Below are 12,057 nucleotides of genomic sequence, written 5' to 3' on the forward strand. Positions count from 1 at the left end.
TTTAAAATATCTAGTTCATGGCTAAGTATTCACACTGCTCGACAAGTGGTTTCATCTCCATTGAGGGTGCAAACATCCTCAAAAATCGTGATCCAACTGGACAGGTAACTTTGTAGCATCAAAATCTATCAATTTGGTCTCTATTGCACTTTTTTCGACTCCCAGACCCTATAGAGCTGCTTTATAATATGAAAACTTTCTGGATTAAATGGGGGGTCAAATAGACTCCGATCGAAAAATGAAGACTTGTGTTGGGTTCATGGAGTCAAAATCTATCTAGGAAAACTCCACCTCATTGATCCACAACCATTTCATTTTCCATGAAAATTTACTTTTTTATGCCTCTTGGGGTCTTTTTGCTCATTAAATCGGACTCCAAAAATCTACTCTCATTTTTTAGTGACCATGGGATAGGGAAACTTAGTTCGTCAAATCCCATGAATTGATCTACACAAACAACAACCATATAAAGCATCAAGCTGCTTCAAAACAAAATATACAACAAAGCACACAAAATAGCTCTCACCCTATCCCCTACCAAGATCAAGGCATGAAACCCACAAGCGAAAGGTTCAACATAATCTGACAGAAATCCACAGCGAGTCCCTAACTAACTACTCCAACATAGATTGACTAAAAAGAACAATCAAAGAAGTCATCCTATGGTGGCATGAGCTATCTGCCAACCCAGCGTAGGACAAGTAGACTAGGAACTCCTACTAGGCAAGGATTCCTATAGCCTAGTCAACATATATTTTCATTTTATGATATTGTTCCTTCCAGTTTTCATACTTGGGGTGCAATGATCCAAGAAGATTAGGGTGTCGTCTTGACTCGATATCCAAGAATCTACCATTACATGACACTTAAATCCTTTGTTTCTTCCATCTCACTTTTATTTTTGTTCCAACCTTCCTTAGTATTTTTTTTTCTAGCTAGATGCCCCCACTAGGAAGACAAGGCATTTGCGGCCTTGAGTCACCCCTAACTCGTCCCCAGGAACCTACCAGGCCCTCACTAGGCGATGATCAACTTCTCTTAAGATTTTTCTTCTTTTCCTTTTCTATTTGAGGGGCGAGAATCCCTTTTTACACACCTCTGTATTTTTATATTTCAAGTATATTCAAAATTTTCTTTTCTTTTTATTTTGGCAGGCTTCTCTAACTATCTCACTACTAACAAAAGCTCCTGGAAACAACTACCTATCGGCTCTAGTAGAATAGGGTCACTAGGACTACCTTCTAAAATAGTTCTTAGAATGCCTCATAATGTCTTGGAACAACTACTCACACCTCCCTCAGATACACCTAATCTAACCCTGGGATCTCATGCCTTGATTGCCAATCCTCCCCAACAAAAGAAAAATCCGCCACAAGTACATAAACACATATAGCAAAGAGAGAAAGTACTCATAAAGGAAAAATATCACCTAGACTTGGCCACAAGAAGCTTCTATGCAACAAGAGGCTCTCCCAGGTTCTGTTGAATTTGTATAGCATTGTGCTAAAGCAAAACCATTAACTGCACCCGCACTAAACATATACATGGTCCTCTTGGCCTAATGAAATATAACACTTCACCGTTGCAGAAGAACTTGACCTCTTGGCCTAACAAAATAATTCATGAAACAACCATTCAACAACAGCGTACAGCTAAAACAAACCCTTGGTCCCAACATAACTCTATTGAAGTATAAGACTAACCAAGGGTGAGGGCTCCTCTGGCCCTACACTAAGTGCATAGTTATTGGCTAACCTCCTTCCATAAAAGCGAGGGGTGTCCAATGAATATGACGATATCCTTCTTGGGGTTAGCTTTACGATCAATAGCTTTTAGAGGTCCGCCTTCCATGTTAGGATTAAGGACTTGTGTCCCCTTATCATCTTGCTTAGGACTTCCCTCAATGATAGGTCTTACCTTGTCTTTGTCACCGTCTTTACCCTTTTGGCCTCTTGTAATAACGACCCATAGATTAGAAGCTTCAGTGCCATTAACACGTACAACTTCAATAAGGCTGACTCCACTACCACTAGACATCTCCTCTACAATAGCCTTCCCTCTTTGTAGTATTTATTTCATTTGCTCATCTTGTTGGAGATCATTCCCTTGCACTCGATGGTTGACTAGACCTAGCTGTTTACTTCCTTGCTAGAGAGAGCTAATATTACTCCAACATGTACTAGCTAAGTGGTTAGACTTGCCGCATATGTCACATTTAACATTTGGACAATTCCTAGGAAAATGTTGGCCACCACACCACTTACAACGGAATGTTACAGACATGTTACGGACCATACAACCCAAAAATAAGTAGGGGAAGACCGAGGAAGCCCAAGTCAAAAAGTGAATAGAGAAGCTCATTCTATCGAGACGAGAAATAAGGAAGAGAAGGAAAGCTCCAAAAAACATAGGAAAGCACCGAAGATTCTAGCAAGGTGCACTAAAGATTCTAACAAGGTGCATAGAATGCTCTAGTATCAAGGAAAGCGTAGGGTGCAATGTAATTCATTTTATAAAAGAGCGCTAGGCTTCCTCATGTGCAAACTGTAAACATAGAAGTGCAAGAGCAAAAGAATCGTGAAAAGAAGGAAGACATGAGGAAAAAAGACTTTGGGTAGGACAATAGGTCATGTCAAAAAGGGGATGGGTTCCCAAAGGGATGAGAGCATGTATAAAAGCCTAAAAGTGAATTTGAAAAGCTCATTCTTGGTGTGTGGCTAAAGTGGCTCTCTTCTTCTCTTCTCTTCTCCCTGCTTGTGCTTGTGCTTGTGTTTGAGAGAGGGAGTGTGAGAGTGTGAGGGAGTGAGTGAGTGAGGGTGAGGGACTATAATGGAGAAGCTCTCCATTTTCTCCTCTCTTCTTCTCTTATGTTCTCTTCTGTTCTCTTCTGTTCTCTTGTCTCGCGTGCACGACTATGGAGGATGGAGCTTGGAGGTGGAGAATTGAGCTTGCTTGAGCTCACATCTTGGATCATGGAGCTACTGGAGTGCTTGAGGGAGGAGGCTACTCAATTGGGCATCAAGGTAAGCTCACTACACTCATAGGATATCGAGAGCGCATATGGCTATGTGAGAGGTAGCCATAGCATTTGGCTTGAAATGCTTAAAGTAAATAAGCAATCCGTGGGTCTTGGTGGTCTAGCAAAGTCTCCCACATTTTGGTTCTGTTTGCCCAGGACAAATGCATTCAAGCTTTGAGTGCTTGTGCACTTCGAATTGAGCATTGAAGTAGGGTTTTCCCCGAAATGGTGCTTGAGATAAGTAGGAAGCATAGGAGTTGAAGAGGTATTTGATCTCCTTTGTAAGTAAGTTTTTCTGTTTTTTGGATTTAGGGAAGTAGATTGGAGTAGTTGTAGTTGTTACTTGCGATTTGAATGCATTTAGATAAGGAAAAAATTAGAAAAAATAGTAGGGTTTTCCCCAAATTGGTGTTTGAGATAGGTAGGAAGCGAGGGAGTTGAAGAGGTATTCGATCTCCTTTGTAAGTAAGTTTTTCTGTATTTTGAATTTAGGGAAGTAGATTGGAGTAGTCGTAGTTGTTACTTGCGATTTAAATGCATTTAGATAAGGAAAAAAATTAGAAAAAATAGAGAAATACATAGTAGGGTGTCTGCTGTAATAATAGGCTAGAAAAACAAGAAAAAGAGAGCTTTAATGCATAAGAGAGAAGGGGAGCGGAAGATTGAATAACCAGGGGTTTAAGTCCCCAAGAGGGCAAAGAGAGAGCTCATTTGTGTGCATTCAGTTGAGAGAGAGAGCTTGAGAGAGAGAGAGCTATAGGGAAGGAGTAGAGATCTATGCATTGATTTGCATTCCCACATTCTCGAGCCCTCCAAGTATGTTTTGGATGTTGTTTGAGGCTTGTTAATCATTGTCAGAACTCTAGTTGCAATTGTTGGTAGGGCGTGAGTAGGGTTTTTTAGGATTTTCCATCATTCGACAGCTCGCTGCCTCACTTAGACGGCAACCATAGGCTTCAGATGGTGGCCCAGAGTCTTGAGTAGACTCGAACGTCTGAGTCACTAGTTTCCACTTGGACAACTCGGTCTCGGATGGCCACATTCGAACAAGTCCACTTGGCCTCGGACAAAGGCCTCGGATGACCTAGTTTGGGCCTCGAATGGCCTCATCCATGTGTCATTTGGATAGTAGGACACGACCCTTTGGCCATTCGGCCCATTTGTATTTGGCCCACTCATGGTCCGAGTCTAGGACTTGGACCTCTTGGGCCAAATGTGAAATTAGGCAAATTTGACATCCTCAGACCTTGACAAAACTTGGATCCAAGCTCTATGAATCTCCCGAAGCCTATTTACAAACACCATATTAGAGAATTTGGGAATTTCCCAAGTTCCATTTTTAATGAATGTCTTACTTTTGTGAATGTAAGAGAGCACTATGTTTATGTTTGTCTTTAAACAACACTTTGTATGTTACAAATATGAGATCACACATCTTGAGAGCTTAAGTGATGAAGTGTAAGTTATGTGGCTATTAGGAGATTTAGATTTCACCTCTATCTTTCTAGCATATTAACAAAATGTGATGTTGTATGGTGGTGGAAACATCAAGGAGGCTTAGCTAGGATATACCTAGGAAATTTCCAAGTTTAATGTAAGAATACAAAGGTTTGAAGGAGTGCAAAGAGAATTTAGAATGCAAGAGACTTAAACATTATATGAAGATATGTTATCATGGCCAAAATTTATAATGTTATGGATTTGAAGATATTATAATATTAGTTTCTTTTTTTAGATATATCATCATCATGTATAAGTTTCATGAATTAGGACCTTAAAAGAGTCACCACTAACTAGGTGTGGTTTAATAACTTGATCTAATACCATATAGTAATAAGTTTGGGTAACCTATGATGTGATGGCTCTTTTTTGTGTAAACCAATAGACACAAGTATGTTAAAGAATTTCTCATCCCATTTGTATTTTTGGTATGTATGTGCATGATATATAAATTTATTTTGTTCAAAAGTTCTATCTATCTTAAAAATATATGGACAAGATGGATATTGGCCTTGGCCAAAATCAACTTATGATTTTTCTAAGACCAAAGATTTAACCTTTCACCAATGGTTTGTGTTTTCAAAAAAATAGTCATAAATTTTATTATTAATTAAGTCTTATTTGTTAGCTAGTTAGACATAAAGTACAAAATTGGACCTAAGCCACTTTATAATAAATTTCAACACAATTAACTAGTGTTATTGAAAGAATAAAAACATTAAGTAGATTCTCTCATTGATATTAGTGGTGTTTAAAAACACCAAGGTAACTACATAAAACACTTTAAATTTCTAAAAAGCATATATTTCATAGCCATGCAAAAGCCCTTAATGTAAGGGATATATTTATTATGGAAGTCAAAATTAGTCTATATAGAGTCACAGCCTTGTTACATCATGTATATTGGAAAAATACAACTTTTGTAGATTTTTTATAAAACATTTAGTTGCACTACCATTTACGAAATGTTTGTGATATCCTAACTCATGAGCAAGTTGCGTTGCTTCCATAACTTTCAAAGTAGAGACTAAAGGAGTCTACTTCAACTTGGATAATTGTGAGTTGTTCATGTAAGAGACGGATGATGTGAGGTATTTGTCGATGATGTTTGTATAATAGATTGTCATAAAGTACAAAATTGGACTTAAACCACTTTATAATAAATTTGAACACAATTAAATAATGTTATTGAAAGAATAAAAAACACTAAGTAGATTCTCTCATTGATATTGGTGGTGTTTAGAAACACCAAGGTAACTACATAAAACACTTTATATTTCAAACAAGCATATATTTCATAGCCATGCAAAAGCCCTTAATATAATGGAAATATTTATTATGGAAGTCAAAATTAGTCCATATAGAGTCATTGCCTTGTTACATAATGTATATTGGAAAAATACAACTTTTGTAGATATTGTATAAAATGTTTAGCTGCACTACCATTTATGAAATGTTTGTGATATCCTAACTCATGAACAAGTTGCATTGCTTCAATATCTTTCAAATTAGAGACTAGATGAGTTTGCTTCAACTTGGATAATTGTGAGCTATTCAATGTAAGAGATGGATGACGTGAGGTATTTGTTGAGGTTGTTTGTATAATAGATGGTCTCTTGAAGCAAGAAGTAATTGAAGGTTGAACATATCTATCGTCTTTATCAATCATGGTCTCATGCGGTGCTACTGCTGATGAAGATGAAATACCATCATTCTCTGCTCTAGTTCATTCATCAATGACAACCTTGAATTATGCATACAATTCATGTCCATATTGAACTGTCCCCAATCCATATCGATCAAAACTTGATGACTTCACATGTATCATGGTATTTTCTTAAGCAAGTCAAGTAGTATGGTGGAAGTTCTTTGAGAAAAATAGAGTCTCCCACGATCAATATCAAATGTTTTTGGATAAATGCAATTCTCAATAGGATTTGGACATCCTTTGTAAGGACTGCCATCTATGAGAATAGTCTTGGTATGTTCACAAACATCTCCATATTGATCCCATACATACTTTAGAGGCTTGAACATTACTTCTACTTCCATCTAATCTAGCCTATATATGATTTTGAGTTGATGTCTATGACATTGTCCTTGGCCCCAGATCATGAAGAAAGGATACTTCCTTTTTGCATGGATCTCCAAGCACTTAATAACTGCCATGACATTCTTATGTAAATATGTTGACCAAACTCCCACTTGGAATCTTGCAGATAAAGCTTCAAGAAACTCCATACATCCTGGTTGAAGAACACACCATTGCTTTCCCATTTGAAAACTTTGAAACTTTTTAGACTTAGCAAAGCATTGTTGTAAAAGAAGACCATTGAGATCAAGTATTACACATACTTGTGTTGTATTTCTTATCAAGGACACATTAATCACATTATCGTGCTCTACTGTTGGTGAATCTCTTAGATATCCAACCATAGATGTCTTAGTTGAAGTTACAAAGAAAAAAAGAAGCGCATTAGATTCATTTACTTCATCATCATTCTACTTAATGTTTGAGCTATAAACTAGCATAGAACACTAAAGCAATTTAACTTTACATTGGCAAATACATGCATAGGTATTAGTTAATAAATGATATATTAAAAAAAGAGACATTTGACCATGTGGACAAATCTAACCAAGAGTAATATCATGAGGTGAAGAAAATGTATAAGATGATTTCTTTAAGGTAAAATCTATTCTAATAAAGTCATTTTTTCATACCTACTTTTTATCGCTAATTATAAGTATACTTGGGATACTAATAACAGATTATTGTAATTAGTTATAAAATTTAACTTATCATTATAATATTAAACATACTCACTTTTTAAAAAGGTCTTCAAAATGGCATGTACAAAGAAGGTGTTTATTAGTCCTAATTATTAAAAGAGAATTTAAACATGATACTTTTGACCATGTGACTAAAACTATGTCACATATAAGTGACACATGACAATTTAGTTGAGATAAGCTATACTCTATTTAGATAAGTTTTCATAGTTTCTTCTTAAGGACTAACCATTCTATTTTTGAACTAGTTATATCCCATAGATATTTAAACTCATGAATCGTAACAAGCATTTTACCTTAATATTCCATATACACATCTCAAAGATACATTGGAGGTGAAATCTTTGTTGCAATATTTTCTACTGAGGTAAAACTCCTTTGGGAGGTGCAATGAATATTTTTTGGGGTGTGCAATGTATTGTTGGCTTTCTTATCCTAAGGTACATGCATAGACATACACTAGTGATGTAGTAAAAGAGGTTATAAGAGATAAGAGATTTGACCAGGTGGACAAATCTAACCAAAACTAACATGACAAGATCATTACACAACACATATAAGAGTTCAATTGAAATAAGATCTAAAATAGAATTAAGTAAATTTTACATAGCTAGCTCAAACTTTTCATTATGATAAGTATTCTTACACACTAGATTACAATATCTCCTTTAAATAGTTATCCTTACAAAGGATGATACATTTTAATGAGTTTTTTAATACTATTTAAGCAAAATATTTACTTAAATATATTTTTAAAACCAAATATTATCGGTACCTTTTGTAAAAAATTAAAACTCAAGGCATAATTTATTTAAGTAATATCACCAAAGAAAGAAAATATCGCAAATGCTAATGGAAGTAACTTCTCAAGAAAAAAACAAAATTACATCAATGTGTCTTCCTTCATGAAAGGAGAAGGAATGAAATTTAAACACCTGAAGTAGCATTTAATTTCTCTTTCATAATTAGACTTGCTATATCTTGGCTTGATTCTTCTATGCCCTCGGGTGGTACTTTAAGAACTTGAACTTAAGTAAGAGGAACCTCTTGGGAATTTGAATTTTGTTTGGCACTCTCATGGACCCTCCACAATTGTGCTTCAACCTCTCTTTGCTCTTGAGTGTTGCAAACCAATGCAATAGTCTTCATGTGATTTACCAATGCCACCTTAGATGCAAGTCCACTTGCATACACATCAAATACAACCTCATGAGCATCATTAAATGCTTTGATTGTAGTTCCCATAACTTTCATTTTCTTTCTCAAAACAACCTTTGCAATCCTCTAGTCTTCTTCAAGGTCATCATCATTGCACTCCTTGTCCAAACCTTCAAAGTCCAAAATGGAAGGCTTGTTGACATTGTTTATATATTGCTCAAAATTGATGAAGCTTTTCTCCATAGTTACTAATGTCAAAACCACAAAAGAATCTATAGATTCAAAAGCAAAAGTTCTATCCATTGATAGGAAGTCAATACTACCAACTAGTATATGATACTTACAAGAAATGGTTTCAATAGCATTTTCCAAAGGTGCCATTTACTTTTGATCAAGAAATGATAACAACATGAATTGTTTAGGTTCACATGTCATTTGTAGTAGAGTGGATACAACTTTTCTAAACTTTATAAAGTCCCATTTAGTTCCCTCAATCCCATGTGCTGCATCTAGAAGAACAACCCCAATGATAATTGGATCTCTGTAAACATTATGTATAAGATCAAAGGTTTCTAGATTGCATCCATCACATATACACACCAAGGAAAACTAGTGGAGGATTGAAGAGGATTTTTCTTTTTTTCAATTAGGAAGTTCACAATATCTTTTGCTCCATTTGGTAGGGACCCTGCATCAGCTCCACATGTGAGCTTCTTTGATACCCAATCATTGCAAATGCCTAAAATCTTTGTGTAGACTTCATAATTGATATCATAGTCATCAACAAGCTCTTCCTGTCTTCATCAATAACACTACTTTCTGGAACTGATCATTGAAAAGAGTGACTAATTCCTCCTTTAAGACCCTATCTTGCTTGATTTTCTTAGCCCTTGTTTCCATGTCAATCATATCTTCCTTATCCCATTTGTTTCTAAGAAAAAGGATCACAATATCTTTTGCTCCATTTGGTAGGGACCCTGCATCAACTCTACGTGTGAGCTTCTTTGATACCCAATCATTGCAAATTCCTAAAATCTTTGTGTAGACTTCATCATTGATATCATAGTCATCAACAAGCTCTTCCCAAGTCTTCATCAATAACACTACTTTCTGGAATTGAGACATTGAAAAGAGTGACTAATTCCTCCTTTAAGACCCCATCTTGCTTGATTTTCTTAGCCCTTGTTTCCATGTCAATCATATATTCATTATCCCATTTGTTTCTAAGAAAAATGATCACAATATCTTTTACTCCATTTGGTAGGGACCCTGCATTAGCTCTGTGTGTGAGCTTCTTTGATACCCAATCATTGCAAATGCCTAAAATATTTGTCTAGGCTTCATCATTGATATCATAGTCATAAACAAGCTCTTCCCAAGTCTTCATCACAACACTACTTTTTGGAACTGAGGCATTGAAAAGAGTGACTAATTCCTCCTTTAGGACCCTATCTTGCTTGATTTTCTTAGCCCTTATTTCCATGTCAATCATATATTCCTTATCCCATTTGTTTCTAAGAAAAATGATATGACCTTCATTGATCTCCTCTTGTAGTGTAAGGATGTCTCCATCCTTTAGACCCATAAGGCAACGAAATGCAACAGGAGAAGGTTGATTTCCCTTCTTTCTTGAACTCTCCTCTTGGGATATAAGCTCACATCTAGAGTATCTCTTCATGATTTTGATCCAATTATCAAATATTTTTTGGGAGCTAACATAAGCTCACCTCTAGAGTATCTCTTCATGATTTTGATCCAACTATCAAATATTTCTTGGGAACTAACAATCATATGGCAATCTAGGTGCACAAAATTTTCTCCAATGTATGTCACAAATCTCTGCAAAAGAAAGATCAAAATAGTGAGCATAGAACAAAAGAAAGAGCATCACACTAATCTTCACAAAAAGAGAAGGTAAGCTTATATGTGATTACCTGCCGTGGTACTCTTTGAGAGCTTGTCTTTAGAAAGCCCTTTGTTGAAGTTTTGGTGGAGAACCAAATGCTAGCCCACTGATCTTATAATTGTTGAAGTTGCTCAACATAAGGGGCATTCTTCATAACATTATGTGATTCCATATTTGTAATTCGTGAAAGCTCAATGCGCATTTCAACAGGACAATCAACTAACATTCTAGCATTTCTCGTGGTGTATACATGCTTGGTTGCTAGACAACATGTAGTATTACTTTGAATATATATCTTTGCCACATGAATTGAGTGAAGTCCTAATATAATCCAATAACTATAAGTGTCCAACTTATTAGCATCCACCTCATCACGATGCATGGGTCTCTTCTCATTGTTGTCTCTTGTACAAAAGGCATAAGATATGCTGCTGTTGCTGGATTCATGGGATTCTTTATGAAAGACGTGGTTAGCTTCTCTACATAATCCCAACATAGTGACCTATAAGCATAAAAAGGAGGTTCCTCATAGCATCTATCAACAAGAATAGGAAATTGTGTTGTTGGACCAAATGGAAAGAAATTTTCAAACATGTGAAATCCAGATTCTTTCTTCTTTCCCTTCTTCTTAACTATCACAAGAAAATCAAATGTTCTTTCTACTCCCTTGACCTCAAGAGATTATTGGCTTTGTAGGTGTAACTTCCAGCATGGAAGGTAAAGTGGCATCATTCTTAGTAGTGTTAGTAGCCATACTAACAACTAGAGCTTGTGACAAGGAACTTTGTTGAGGTGATTTTGACTTTGAGCCTATGGGATTTGGTGAATTATTTTATTCTTGAGGAGTAGGTAAAGATCTCAAGTCTATTTTTTAAATCTTTGAGCTTCATTCTTTTGTTGGGGCGATCACTTTTTCTTGATAGGGAAAGGAGCTCACTATTTTTGATAGCTTGGAATGCTGATATAATGTCTTCTATGCTGTTTACCTCCTCAAATAAGGTCCAACCCATCATTTCCAAAGAGTATTCTTCGTCCTCTTTAATATGTGCAAAGTGAAATGACAAAGGATCAAGTTTGTATACTATATTTCCCCCCTTGATCATAACAAGATTACATGGTATTCCCTCTTTCCCAGCACATCCATCTGTTATCTTCTCTATGACACCATCTTGTTGAAAAAATGCAACATTACTCTTTAAAGTAAATAAGAGAACATTGTCAGCCCTTTTTCCTTGACTATCATAAACATCCACATACCATGGATACACAAAATGACCACTAATTCCATCAATGGTTTGGGTCTCCTTTTTGGATATGCTATCTTTCTTTGCCATTGAATAGTTCTACAAAGAGAAAAAGTTGTAAAAAAAAAGGATCTACAAATAGTCAAAACTCACAAAACCTAAATAAATGTATAAGATTTTTAGGTTAAAAATTGAAAAAAAACACCACAAGATTTTACAAAAATACAAGACAAATATACTCCAAAGGGACTCTTCCATAAATGGAAATATTGAAATTTGAGATTAAGTGTGGTATGAGATCTAACCATAAATATATGTGCTTATATATCAAATCTAATGGATTATTTTGGCCCTAAGTTAGCATTAATTATGTTTCTCTTGCAAGAATCATATAGTAAAAACTTTTTCATCATGGACTTCGATGAGAAGATCAAATT

At 35.7% G+C, this 12,057-nt stretch overlaps 1 pseudogene; it reads right to left on the reverse strand.

Moving 5' to 3' along the window:
- Positions 1–8,239: 8,239 nt before the first annotated feature.
- On the reverse strand, positions 8,240–8,944 carry LOC148014443 (uncharacterized; annotated as a pseudogene).
- Positions 8,945–12,057: the final 3,113 nt, after the last annotated feature.

Source organism: Lygodium microphyllum, chromosome 25, assembly GCF_053477565.2.
Source record: "Lygodium microphyllum isolate KBCC chromosome 25, Lygodium_microphyllum_v1.1.10, whole genome shotgun sequence".
Taxonomy (NCBI): domain Eukaryota; kingdom Viridiplantae; phylum Streptophyta; class Polypodiopsida; order Schizaeales; family Lygodiaceae; genus Lygodium; species Lygodium microphyllum.